At 38.6% G+C, this 14,641-nt stretch overlaps 1 protein-coding gene and 1 pseudogene across 3 annotated transcripts in view; one reads left to right on the top strand and one right to left on the bottom strand.

The window, feature by feature from the left end:
- SMAD4 (SMAD family member 4) overlaps nt 1-14,641 on the top strand; it is a 62,565-nt gene that overhangs the window by 4,792 nt on the left and 43,132 nt on the right. The gene's annotated exons all lie outside the window — the stretch shown is intronic.
- On the bottom strand, nt 1,387-2,129 carry LOC120229686 (annotated as a pseudogene).

Here is a 14,641-nt window from a genome sequence, read left to right as displayed (position 1 = left end):
TGTGATTCAGTTGGCCTGGGGTGCAGCAAGATCAGAGTTGGAGGTGGTTTAGCTATTAAGGTCCTCTTTTTTTTTTTTAATGTTTTTAATTTATTTTTTGAGAGAGAGAGTGAGCATGAGGAGAGGTAGAGAAAGGGGAACAGAGGATCTGAAGTGGGCTCTGTGCTGATAGGCTGACTGCAGTGAGCCTGATGTGGGCCTCGAACTCATGAACCGGGGGAGATCATGACCTGAACCGAAGTCAGATGTTCAACCCACTGAGTTACCCAGGCACTCCATCTAACTTTATTTTTTGAATTCTTTCAACTTGGGTTGGCTTTACATTCTTTCATACAATGATGTACCTATGTGCTATGTAATCGTCTTATATCTAACTTTATGGGTCTCTTGAAGGTATTGCCCCATTTGTTTTGCTTCAATGTCTGTCTCTTCATTTGTTCCTCTCTCCCCTCTTTTCTCCTCTTTCTTTGTTTTTCAATTCATTTGAAATGTCTGGTAGCAAGTTATAGGAACTTGTATTTCCCATGATAAGATTCCCCCCCCCCCCCCCGCCAAGTACTTTAAAATACTTACTTGGGCTCCTTTTAGAGATTTAGGATTTTGTGTAGGTGCCAAAAGTAGCATCTAAACTCCCAATGGAATTTGGTCTTGTGGGGGGGGGGATATTAATCTGTTTGGAAACCATAACATTTTCCAGTCATTTCACTGGTTAACTAGTCACTTCACTGGTTCTGAGAGGCAAGTTGAATTTAGTTTTTGCTGTCAGGAGTTAACTTAAACACTGTGAGACAGTTGCTCAGCAAGCCCAACTAGTTAACATTTCTTTAGAGATCATCTAAGGAGGGCATGGTCAGCTCTTCACTTACGTCACCTCAAGTAGTTCCCAAGTGCTAGTTGAAGAGTAGTTGCATCTCCATCTGTGGAAGAGCTTTTTTTTTTTTTTTTTTTTAGTTATTTTTCTCTTTCCATGCTCCATCCCAACACACATAGATTCAGAATGGGAATTGAGTGGAGGAGGCATGGGAATCTGTATGACATATTTTTTTTAAAAGGTAGCTCTTGATTTTATAGGCTTTGGATATTTTAGTATGCTTATCCTTATTGCTTTGTTTTAATGTGGTACAGGCTTTATTTTGCAGGCATCGATGCACTGGAGTAATTTACTTAAGATTTATCAAATCCCAATTTGCATATTTAGAGTGCATTTCATTTATGTTTTTTTTTTTAAGGACTGTTACTGAATTATTTTTTTGGAGTAAGGGATGATTTCTCTATTTTAATATCGATGAATTCAGATCTTTTTCAGGTCAAAATATATTCCTATTTCTTTTTCATGCTATGACTTTTAAGTATAAAGACTTCCAATCACATCACCTAGGAACCAGTTTACCCAGTGCTCTTTTTGGCCCCCGGTCTCTTGTCTCTCTCTTCAGCAATTGAGGTGGATACCCTTTCCATGGGGAAGAGAAATCCATGGTTTGTTGCCTTTGCGATTAACAAAAAATGTTGGAGAGCTGGGTGACAAAGCTGTTGCCATTGGCATCTTTCACGTGACCAGTTCTTCCCAGGTTAGCACCTTCAGTCACCATACACAGATTACCAGTATCAAACCTGCTGAAATCAGTAATCTTTCCAGACTCCAATATTCTGAATGGTGTCATTCACCTTGATGAGGAGATCAGGATAGCAGATGGTGAGAGCATCATGGGTCACCAATGAGGGATTCCTTTTATCCCCATAAAGATCATTCTCACTTTGCACAACTTATACTTGGCCTCCTCAGGTATAATCCGATGAACAGCGAAGCGGCCCTTGGTGTCATAGTTTAGATGCAAATTCTCCCCAGTTTTGTCAGTGTTGATGACATTGATAAAACCAGCAGGGTAGGTTATATCAGTTTGGACCTTGCCATCAATCTTAATAAAATACTACATACAGATCTTCTTTACCTCAGGTCCTGTTAGGACATACTTAGTCTGTTGTTTAGGAAAATGATGAGAGGGAGATGATCTCTCAGTTTATGGGGCCTGATAGATGGACAAGGGGCAAACAAACAAGTCAGTCAATCCAGCATCCTGTGCTCTGGAGCTGCCTGCGTGCTTCAGAGTCTTCTTGGGACCACAAGCCATGGCTATACTAGGCATGAAAACAGCAAAATATATTTCTAAATGCAAAACTTTATTAAGGATATTTATCAACAGTATTCATTAGTGAATTCTAGAGCATATTAGCAGATGCTAATCATTGTAATAATTCAATCACTTGGTGAAAGGTTGACCGAAAGTAGTACTTAATGTGGTGAGATAAACCAGGTATTATTGTACCAAACACACTAGGTACATTTCTGTCATAGATGTGGCCCACTAAAATTAAGTTAAAGGAAGAATTTCATGTGTATAGATGTTGAAATTAAGCAGCCAGTTTTAAAGAAAAATGATGTAGCTTTTGTGCAATTAGTGTATTTTTAAAAATTTTTAAATATTTGTTTATTTTTGAGAGAGAGAGAGCGTGAACAGGGGATGGGCAGAGAGAGAGGGAGACACAGAATCTGAAGCAGGCTCCAGGCTCTGAGGTGTCAGCACCGAGCCTGACATGGGGCTCGAACTCCCAAACCGTGAGATCATAACCTGAGCCAAAGTCAGACGCTTAACCAACTGAGCCACTCAGGAGCCCCTGTGCAATTAAATTAGTGTTTTTAATCAGTTGCATATATTCATGATACTGTAATTTGTTTCACTGTCTTTTTGGTAATTTGTAAAGTGAACTATGTAGATTAGCATAGACTATATCAGTGCTTTGTAAAACTGACAGCACGTCAGACTCCTCGAGTGCTTTTTAAAGGTAGGGCCCCACTCCTGATACATATTTAGTAGAGCTGGGCTAACCTGCAGGGGATTCTGAAACACCTCTTTTGAAAGAATAAACTACATGAGTTGATAATTTCCTTTGTTTCAAAGGTTTTAGGAAATGTATTATTCAGTTATCAGTTATTAAAATTCAGTCTTTTAGAATACTGTTTCCCAGGGCACCTGGCTGGCTCAGTCAGTTGAGCATCCAACTCTTGGTTTCGGCTCAGGTCATGATCTCATGGTTTGTGAGATTGAGCCCCATATTGGGCTCTAGGCTGATGGCATGGAGCCTGGGTGGGATTCTCTCTCTCTGTCCTCCCCCCACTTGCTCTCTTTCAAAATAAATAAACATTAAAAATCATTTCCCAAAGTGTAGTCCACAAAATCTTGGGGTCCCCATGACCCTTTTAGGGAGCTCATGAAGTCATTATTATTATTTTTAATGTTTACTTAATTTTGAGAGAGAGAGAGAGAACACGAATAAGTGGGGGAGGGGCAGAGAGAGAGGGAAACAATCTGAAGGAGGCTCTGCCCTGTCAATGCAAAGCCCAATGTGGGGCTCAAACTCCAGAACCATGAGACCATGACCTGAGCTGAAGTTGGATGCTGAACTGAGTGAGCCACCCAGACGCCCCATCAAAATTACTTTTGTAATAAAATGTGTTACTTGCTGTATTTCTGTGTTGATATTTGCACTGATGCTGAAGAAGTAGTGGGTGGCACACCACTTGTACCTTAGCACCACTTGCCAGGGCAGTGGCATTAAACTGTATGAATCTTTACTGTGTTCTTCACAGACAAACACACATGTTAAGCATTTGAAAAAGTGTCATTTTAACTTAAGAATATTCTTGGTCAAGCAGTAATAAGTTTTATTTTTAAAATCTCCACCCTGGAGTGCATATCTTTTTAATACTCTTTGTGATTCAGTGGAAGTGTGCGTAAAGTACTTCTGCACATCCAAGTACAAGATTCATCTCTAGGAACATTACCTGTGTGGTTGAGCTTCAAGGTAAATTAACTGTCTTTGAATGGAATACCACTCTTATTTTTACTTAAAAGAATGAGAGATGAACCATAGTTACTCATACTTTGATATTTGTCAGGTATTTCCTTGAAAATTAATGAAGTGGGCCTGACACTCAAAGAGAATAACTGGTAGTTGTCAATGATAAAATCTGATCTTTCAAGTGAAAATTAGATTTTAAAACTTGTATCTGCCACCCTGGGCTTGCCAGCTGTGTGATACTTACAGATTTTTCTGATGAGATTGGTGGTGATACTAAGGAATGTGATTTTTTTTTTAATGTTGATTTATTTTTGAGGCAGAGTGAGACAAAGCGTGAGCAGGGGAGGGGCAGAGAGAGAGGGAGTCACAGAATCCAAAGCAGGGTCCAGGCTCTGAGCTGTCAGTACAGAGCCTGACGCGGGACTCGAACCCATAAACTGTGAGATCATGACCTGAGCCGAAGTCGGATGCTTAACCAACTGAGCCACCCAGGCGCCCCAGGAATGTGATTTTTAAAAGATGTATATTGTGTAAGGAAATGTGTCAGCATTTGGAAGATCTGTATAATTCATTGAACTAGTATTTTTTGGTGACCAATGCATGATGTTACAAGATATATCACTAATATATCACCAGTATACACCAAACAGAGCCAAGAATTTCGTTGATGTGGTTTCAGATTCCACATTGCAGCTAACCTTTAACGATTGCCAGTTGGTGCATTTTGGTGTTGAATAAAAGATGAATAATCATTATGATCTAAAAATACTATTAAAATACTCCTCCCTTTTCTAAGAGTGTATGTGCGTGAGGCACATTTTCTTCATGTTCTTTAACCAGAACAACAGATTGAATGCAGAAGCAGGGCACCTGCCTGGCTCAGTTGGTGGAACGTGTGACTCTTGATCTCGGCATTGTACGTTTGAGCTCTATATTGGGTGTAGAGATTACTTAAAAACATAATCTTAAAAAATAAAAAAGGATGCAGAAGCAAATATGAGAATCTAGCTGTCTTAAGTTAGATGTTAAATTAGCAAAAATGGACAACAGTGTCACTCTGAATATGATGTTTTTGTTTGGGAAAATGGTTATTTTTCATAAAACATTATATTAACACATTAATAGGCTTATTATTTTAAACTAAGTTAATAAAATACATATTTAAACACCTTTTAGTTTTAGCACATAAATGAAAAGAAACATTAACGAAACCTGTTTGGAATTCTCAGTAATTAAGAATGTAAATAAGAGGACCCAGTAATTAAGAATGTAAATAAGGAGACCTGAGACCAGATAGTTTGACAACCGCTATTTTTTAAATGTTTATTTCATTTGAGAGAGGGAGGGAGAGAGAGTGAACATGGGATAGGAGTAAAGAGAGGGAGAGAGAGAGTCCCATGTAGGGTCTGTGCTCAGTTTGGAGCCCAGGTTGGGCCTCGATCCCACAACCATGAGATTATGACTTGAGTTGAAATGAGTCAGATGCTTAACTGACTGAACCAACCAGACCCCCCTTGACAACTGTTATTTTTAAAGTTATTAATTGTCTATATTATTCACTGGATTACTGATTGGTTCCATTTTTTATGCAGTTTGTGTTATATCACTGTTATTTCTATGAATGTTAATTCAATTTTTGCTCAATAATTATGTACCGGAAAATATGTCCAAGTCAAATTTTTGTCAAAAGAGGAATTCATTGGCTTGGTCTGAAAATAGAGCTGGCCTCAGAGTGCCAGATCGTGGGTCACAACCAGCCAGTATCATCAGGACTCTTTGTCTTGGCTTTGCTTTTCTTTCTGTTAGTTTTAAGTCTTGGGTCAGGTTGAGGCTAACTACTCCCAGTGTCAAGTCCAGCAGAGAGAGAATTTTTTTTCCCATTGCCGTTCCAACAGAAGTCCCGGAGCTGTGTCATTGATTTGACTTGGGTCCTTTCCCATCCCTGAAACAACTAGTGGTGCTAGGAGCCGCCTCTGGTTAGTCAGTCTGGGGATCGCCCCACCTGCCCAAATGGGAAGAGGTCTCCTTTGAAAATCAATTGCAGAATGGTTGGGCGACAAAAAACAGGTGTCACATTCACATAGATGACTTTGTTGATTCTTCTTTTTAAAAATTTTTTTAGAAGTTTATTTATTTTGAGAGAGTGTGAGCGAGCAGGGGAGGGGTAGAGAGAGAGGGGATCCGAAGCAGGCTCTGCCCTGTCAGCACAGAGCCCGATGTGGGACTGGAACTCACGAGTGGTGAGATCCTGACCTGAGCTGAAATCAAGAGTTGGATGTTTAACCAACTGAGTCACCCAGGTGCCCCTCTTGATTCTTCTTTTAACCTCTAATTTATGAATCTAAAAAAATGTTAATTTTTTGGCTTAACAGAAATTTACTTTAACCTTAATTAACCTCTTTAAGTTTATTTATTTATTGAGAGAGAGAGAGAGAGAAAACAAGTGGGGGAGGAACAGAGAGAGAGGGAATCCCAATCAAGCTCTGCACTGTCAGTGTAAAGTCTGACCCAGGGCTTGAACTCACTAACTGTGAGATCATGACCTGAGCTGAAATCAAGAGTTGGACACTTAACCAACTGAGCCACCCAGGCACTCCCTTAATTAACCTCTTTAAAGCTCTGTTTCCAAATATAGTCCCATTCTGATGGGGTTCTGGGGGCTAGAGCTTCAACATATGAATTTGGGGTGAGGTGAGACATTTCAGCCTATAACACTCTGTCAATAACAGTATTGGAAACTCTGATATGAAATACTCAGATCAGGCACATCTTAAGCTCCTTCTAAGATTCTCTTGATTCTGTCACCTCCCAGATCTTTAGCAGCTTGCTCTGTGTCAGCTGCTGCTCTAGCCTTCCTCTTCTGTTTGGGACTACATGGTTTCACCACCCGGAGGTGACCAGACACTGAGGCCTGCTGCAGAGCCAGACTGACCAGTCATCACCCCAAGTTTCTGGCCTCTCTTTCTCCGGGACCTGGATGAGATGCTTTGTGGTGGGGCATGGGATCTCATTTCTGGTGCAGCAACCAGAGGGGCCATATGATGCATCCCAGAAATGCAGAGAGGTTAAGTCCCCATTGAAGCAAACTTTTTTAAAATTTCTTTTTTTAAATGTTTATTTAAACATTCTGTTTATTAAACAGAGAGGGAGAGGGAGACACAGAATCTAAAGCAGGTTTTTAGGCTCTGAGCTGTCATTGCAGAGCCAGACACAGGGTTTGAACTCATGAACTATGAGATCATGACCTGAGCCAAAGTTGGACACTTAACTGACTGAGCCACCCAGGCACTCCGAAGCAAACTTTTTTTTAAAAATTGAAGTATAATTGACATACAATATCCTATTAGTTTCAGGTGTATATTGTGATTTGATGTTTTTATATGTTATAGGATTATCCATCCCCACAATAGGTCTAGTTACAAAGTTAATTTTTAAATAAGATTCCTTAAGGTAAAGCTGGTATGCCAGTATGATATTTAACCCAAGACCAGCGGGTGAACAAGAAGCCTATCTCTAAATTTGTCCTTTATAGTTCATCTTTCTTTCTTTCTTTTTTTTTTTTTTTTGAGTTTATTTATTTTGAGAGAGAGAATGCAAGTGGGGGAGGAGCACAGAGAGAGAGAGAGAGGGAAAGAACGAATCCCAAGCACAGAGCCCAACACAGGGCTCCATCTCATGAACCGAGCCATCAAATCATGACCTGAGCTGAAATTAAGGAAGTCATGAGTCAAATGCTCAACCAGCTCAGCCACCCAGGTACCTCCCCTTGTAGCTCATATTAAATGTTAGCACAAAAACATTCTTTTCATTGGATTGTATCATTTGCATCTCAGATTTTGCATCAATGAGTATTGATACCTGTGCACTTAGTCCTTTGTGCTCTTTGGAGTTTTTCTCCAGTTGCTCTCAGTTTAAGGAACTTCAATTCTTAGACTTTCCTCTGTTTAGAATATAGGCTATTGTCGTAGGCAATTGAACTAAACCTGCACACCTTTTTATGTTTCCACACCTTTTTATGTTTCCTGCTTGTAAGCCTATAGTTTGAATTTCTTTCTAGTGGTATTTCACCAGGCCAGACTTTTTCTTTTTCCTTTGTTAAATATAAACATTTGTCTCTTATTCTCGTATTAAGTAATTTATTGATCATTGGTCAAATACCTATAACTTGTAGAAAATATGTTTCATAAATATAATACTGACAATAATTCAAAAGTAAATAGCCATCTGAGAAATAAAAAAGTCAACATTCATTAACTAAAGTTTATGAATTCCCATGAGAACCTCTCAGGCCAGCACTCAGCTTTTTCTGTTTTAGAGGTTATTTTAATTAGCTTGGTTGTCTGGCTCTATAGTCCATGGAGTTCCTATTAGACCTGTGGTCAATATCAGGTGAATAGCTTATGATTAATAGCAAGGCGAGACAAAACACAGTAGGTGGGTAGATGTAAGGGACCCTCTGTCCTTTTGCTGACTTTTTACCTCCCATTATCCCTGTCATCGTGGGATGGTTTATTCTATTACAGAGCCTTTATCTAGTAGCTCTACATTAGAGACCTTCAAATAGGCTTAGCTTCTCTACTGAGCTCTTCAAACTCAGTATATTTAGAACTGAATTTGTTATTTACCCTTTTAAAATCTTTTATTCTTTATCATTTAGTTAACTAAGAAATGAGTCTTCTTTTGACTGCCTTTCTTTTCACCTTTTGTACTTAATTGATTAAAAAATCTAGTCCATTCTACTCAGAAATATTGGTTTTCCCTGTGTTTCTATTGCCCATGCACCTAATCTTGGCCCTATCACTTTTCTGTTCAGTCTCCTAACTAGTGTTCTGTTTCCTTTTCCAGAGTTATTCTCCATGCTTTCACTGTAGTTTTCTTCCTGATGCAAATCTAATGTTATTTCTTCCCCTTTCCTATGATGAACCTAGACAAAACATCTGCACTCTTACCCCTGTGCTTTTCCTGATTTTCCTGCAGCCTGGAGAATTCTTATTCACGTGCGGCAGTTATTCGTATTACTCCACCAGTATTCTGAGGCCTCTCTTCTGGCTCATGGTAGTGTTGTGCTTCTCTGCCTCCTTCCCCCGCTATGAAATTAGGCATGCCCCCGGGTGTCTCAGCCTCACCACTGTTGTTGCCATTTTGGGCTGGGTAAATTGTTGACGTGGGTTGCTGTCTTGTGCATTGCAGGATGTTTAGCAGTAGCTCTGGCCTTTATCCACTTGATACCCAGTAGTACTCTGCCTCCAACCTCCCCATTCCTGTTGTGACAGTCAAAAATTTCTTTAGACATTGCCAAAAGTCTCCTGAGAGACAGATTTTTCCTGGTTGGGAACCACTGATGTGGCCATATAACTTTGGCCAATCAAATGTGAGCAGAAGTGATAGCCTTTAAAAGACAGTACTTGAGTTATCCTCCCTTTTCTCTGCCATTTAAGGACATAGGTAGTGATGGAGCCTTTTTAGCCTAATCGCTGAAAGGTGTTAGTGAGCAGTGACCTTTTTATCTGTGATGGACATATAGTTTAGCTTATACAGAAAATAAACCTTTGTTTTAAGCTACCGATATTACGGGGGTTGGTGGTTGCTGCAACATTAGCATAGCCTAGCCAGATACATCATGCTAAGACTTACCTTGTCTCTGGACTTACCATCCTTTCTCATTTATGGTCCCAAATCACTTTAATACCTACCTCTATTAGCATCTCTTACTCAGTGTAGTAATATTTTGGACCTTCTAGATTAGTGGTTCTCAGTGGAGTAAGGACTGCTGTTTAAGGGATGTTGTGGAAATTAGTGAGAGGACCTTTGGTAGTGGCTGGAGGTGAGGAATGCCATCCTATAATGTGAGGGACCATAAAGAATTACCACGGATCTCACAGCACTTTCACATGCCCAGAAACTCACGTAGAAGGAAAACATTATAACTAGCTTAGTATCTGACTCCAGCTTCATGTATATTCAGTTTTTCGAGAATCAAGTTTCTCTTAATTCTTTTTCTTAAATTGAAGTTCTGTTTGGAATTTTATCAAGAATTCACCACTTGGGGAAATCTGTATCACAATCTGCAGTGCCATTGTGCTATTTGAGTTGCCAAAACAACACACCTGTCTTGGAAGGTGTGAATTTGTCATAATTATGCTGTCATCATTATGGTGATTCAACATATAAATGCAGTTATCATGCTTGAACATTTTTTTAATGCACACTTTATTATGTTTTAGTTTTCTCTTTTATATTACAATTAAGGCACTGTTAAATTTTTAAAAATATGTAAGTATGTTAGAAGTTTGTTTCAGGATAACCAAGAGGGGGTAATATAAATGATTTGTTAACAAAAATGGGATATTTGTTTGATAGAGTTGAGAACCACTTTCTGATTATATGTTACTTGGTTTTTGTATCTGGTGTGCTTTGTGCATATTAGTAGATACAGTATTTGTTGAATTGGTCAATTTATGGTTCCCAGATAGCTTTTATGTGTACATTGTTGCATTTGATTACTATAAAGAATCTGTAAAGTTGGCAAGGGAGAGCTTGTACCCATTTTACAGATAAGAGAATTGAAGAACATATTAACTTGCCTAGTCATCCTGCTAGAGTTTTAATCAGAACTTAGAATTTTATTTATACCATTCTAGTACCATTGTCTATCATTCCATACCACTCATAAAAAATTATAACCCAGAACTGTTTAATGTAGGAAAATACCTATATATCTCTATTGATATTATTTTATTTTTTAAAGATGTTTATTTATTTTGAGAGAGAGAGAGCGCACGCCTGAGAGAGCATGAGTTGGGGAGAGGCAGAGAGCAAAGGAGAGAGAGAAGCCCAAGCAGCCCAGCATTGTCAGTGGCTGTCAGCACAGAGCCCAACTTAAGGCACAGTCTCACAACTTGTGAGATTATGACCTGAGTTGAAAGCAAGAGTCCAGTGCTTAACCATGACTAAGCCTCCCAGGAGCCCAGGTATTACTTTTTATGCAAAGAACTTTATATTATGTTTTAGGCACTTGTAATCATAGGACTTCAACAAGGATAAAATCAAGAACATGGTGTTTAAGAAAACAAGGACAGGGGCGCCTGGGTGGCTCTGTCGGTCAAGCGTCCAACTTCTGCTCAGGTCATGATCTCATGATTCGTGGGTTCAAGGCCTGTATCAGGCTCTGTGCTGACAGCTAGCCCAGAGCCTGGAGCCTGCTTCAGATTCTGTATCTCCTTCCCTCTCTAACCCTCCCCTCCTCACGCTCTCTCTCTCTCTCTCTCTCTCTCTCTCAAAAATAATTAAAACATTAAAAATAAAAAAAGAAAGCAAGAACATTTTTATCAGTTTTCAAAGAAAACTGTTAAAACAGTTTCTAAGATACCATTAGGCCCCAAATAGCTTAAGTTTTAGGAGTGGTAACATCTGAGTGTGGGGAAATAATTACATTCAAACACTTTAATTATAAATTGGTACAAATCTTTTAGAATGTAACATCGGAAAATGAATTCAACAACAAATTTTGTACTCTTTAAAATTTGTTGCAAGGAAATGCCATAGAATAAAAAAGCTATAGTCAATCCATATTTGCCTCCTGTATGTCAGGAACTGTGCATGGTGCTGGGAATTTCTAAGGTGAGAAAGTTTTGCTGTTTTCTTGAACTTCTAGATTTGTGGCAACAGAGCATAAGACAAATACATAATCACATAACTGTAATATAACGTGTTGGGTTGTAATTGGGGTGTGTTTTAAATTTGAGGGAGGGGATCAATTAACATACCAGGGAATACCCAGTAAACACCAGGAAAGTTGTTCTCCAGGATTGGTGGGGAGAGGAGACATTTAAGCTGTATTTTGAAGGATAACTAGGACTTAGCCAGGTGGATAAAATAAGACTGGATGTTTTAGAAAAAAAAAATTGCACGAGCATAAATCTGAAAATACATACAGAAATGCATTCATTTGACCATAAGGAGCACTTACATGTGCTAGGAGTTGGGCACATCTAATAAGACAGGTACAATCCCTATACTGTAGATATTTCAGTCTAGATATTAAAATCTATGTGAGGTTGGCATTCAGAAATCTCAAACTGGTGGCTCTCTTGGGCCAGCTTTGAGTTGAAGGTGTGTTGGTTTTGGTATACACAGTGGTTTTTCTCTCTCCCTCTTCCTTCCTTCCCTTTCTCCACAAATAAGTTACTGATACTTAAAAATGAGATTTTATATACAAATGGGCATTGAGGATCAGGCAGCAGTGGTCTAGCATTCTCAAATGCCACTTCCACAGGAAGTGAATAGTGTCTACCCATTTTTGATGGGTGGTGCACTTGTGCTCCTTAGTACTTTTCTTTAAATCCGAGATATTTATATAATTTGCCTTGCTCCTGTAGAGGAGTTGTGAGTCCTGAATGAGTGATTTACTTCTGTCCTTACCCTTTGGAATTTTCTTTGACAAGTTTTAATAGATATACAGAAAAATGAGTAATGTGTTTTAGGAGAGTCTCCTTTTAAAGTAAACATTTTAGTACTCAGACTATAAACACTAAACATTTTAATACTCACACTGTAGCTGCGTTTTACTGAACATGGTGTGCTAGGCATTTCATGTAGTTTTTTTTCTCCCTTGTGCTCTGTGTACTCCTTTTACTCCAGGTTCAGAGAGTTTAACTTAATCTGTCCAACTACTTAGTGTGAGAGCTGAGATTCTAATCCAGGTCCCTGACTCAAACTCCCCCTACCACCCCAGGCAGATAATCTTGTTATTCAGAAAATCTACCTTCAACATGTATTTATTGAATGTGGGCAAATGCTTACTGTTCAAAGGTGTAAGAAAACTTTTTCCTGTATTGAACTAATTTAGTTGAGAAGATAGGCATTTATGTAAAATAGATAATAGAGGGCAACATGAGCTACATACCAAGTGATTGATAAAATGCCTGTGAGGCCCAAAACTACAACAGCATCAGGGAGAATAGAGAGGAGACTGCTGGAAATGACTAAGGTAGAGAATCCTGTAACTTTGTGAGAGAATATGGGGGTAGTAAAAGAGAGAGAGGTAAGTTGGAGATTTATCACGCTTTCCAATGCTGGGTAATTGAGTGGAATTAAATAAAGTAAAGGTCATCAGAAGAGGAACAGGCTTTGGTAGAGACTGATGAGTTAGTTTTATTAATTTGGTTGGGGTTTGGGTAGCTTATTTTTAGTAAGCTCTGTGTCCAGTGTGGGGCTTGAACTCAAGACCTTAAGAATAAGAGTTGCATATTGTACTGACTGAGCCAGCCAGGTACCCTAGTGTGGGGGGAAGATTTTTAATGTTTCAAGTAAATAGCAAAAGAAAATAAAAGCAGAATAAACATGAAATATAATATCATCAACAAACAAATTAAAAACAGCTCAGCACAAAGTATAGCCTCTACTCCTGCTTTATTTCATTTATTCTTAGGCTGATGGCTTGTTTCTTATTCCATGTGGGATCTTAAGGTTAGATAAGTTACTTAGTTTTGCACAGACTAAATAGATTCTTCTTTTATATTCATTTTCTACATTTTGATTTCTGTTGAAAATAATTTACTTTGTTGCTTTTACAGGTAAAATCTTTTGAGGAATTCAGTGATCTTTCATTTTAATAATAACTTTATTAAAGGGCACCTGGGTGGCTCAGTCAGTTAAGCATCTGACTCCTGATTTTGGCTCAGGTCATGATCTCATGGTTTGTGAGATGGAACCGTGTGTCCAGCCCTGCGTCACGTCGGGTTCTGTGCTGACAGCACCGAGCCTGCTTGGCATTGTCTCTCTCTCCCTTCTTTCTCTGCCCCTGCCCCACGTGCAGAGGCTTGCGGTCCTCTCTCTCAAAATAAATAAACATTAAAAAGAATAATAACTTTATTGAGGTAGGATTCATATACTCTAAAATTCCTCTTTAAAAATGTATAATTCAGTGGTTTTCATGTAATGATAGAGTTGTGCAACCATCACCATTATCAATTTTAGAACATTTTATTAGCCCTAAAAGAAACTCCATACCCTTTGGAGTTGCCTCTGACAACCGTTAATCTACTTTTTCTTTGTATGTAAATGCCTGTTCGGATATTTCTTGTAATTCGGATTATAAGGTATGTGGCCTTTTGTGACTGGCTCTTTTCACTTAGCATGTATTCCAGGTTCATCCATGTTTCAAGCATGGTAACAGTACTTCATTCTTGTTTATGACTGAATAATGTTACATTGTGTGGATATATATACTCATTTAAATAATCACTAGTTAATGGACATTTGTATTACACTTCATGACTATTATGAATGATAATTGCCGTGAACATTTATGTACATACAGGTTTTTGTGTGGACATAGGTTTTCTGTAATCTTGGGTGGAATTGTTAAGAGTGGAATTCCTGGGTCATATAGTAACTCTGTGTTTAACATTTTGAGGAATTGTCAAACTACTTTTCAAAGTGGCTGTACCATTTTGCAGTTCCATCAGAAATGGATGAGGGTACCATTTCTCCACTTCCTCAATGTTTACAGTTATCTCTCCTTTTGCTTTACTCAACCTAGTGTATGTGAAGTGGTATCTCCTTGTGGTGTTGACTTGCATTTCCCTAATGGCTAATGATGTTGAGCATCTTTCATATGCTTACTGGCCGTTCTTTGGAGTGATGAGTATTAGAATCCTTTGCCCATTTAAAAATTTGTATTCATCTTTTTACTGTTGTCAGGGGTCTCTTTTTAACAAAGATGGGTGTTTTTTTTTTTTTTTTTTTTTTTTTTTTTTTACAAATAGTTTATTGTCAAATT

The sequence above is a fragment of the Hyaena hyaena genome, unplaced genomic scaffold (assembly GCF_003009895.1).
Source record: "Hyaena hyaena isolate Hyena2069 unplaced genomic scaffold, ASM300989v1 scaffold_33, whole genome shotgun sequence".
NCBI lineage: Eukaryota > Metazoa > Chordata > Mammalia > Carnivora > Hyaenidae > Hyaena > Hyaena hyaena.
The sequence above is the reverse complement of the archived record's forward strand: the minus strand, read 5'-3'. Positions and strand labels throughout refer to the sequence as shown.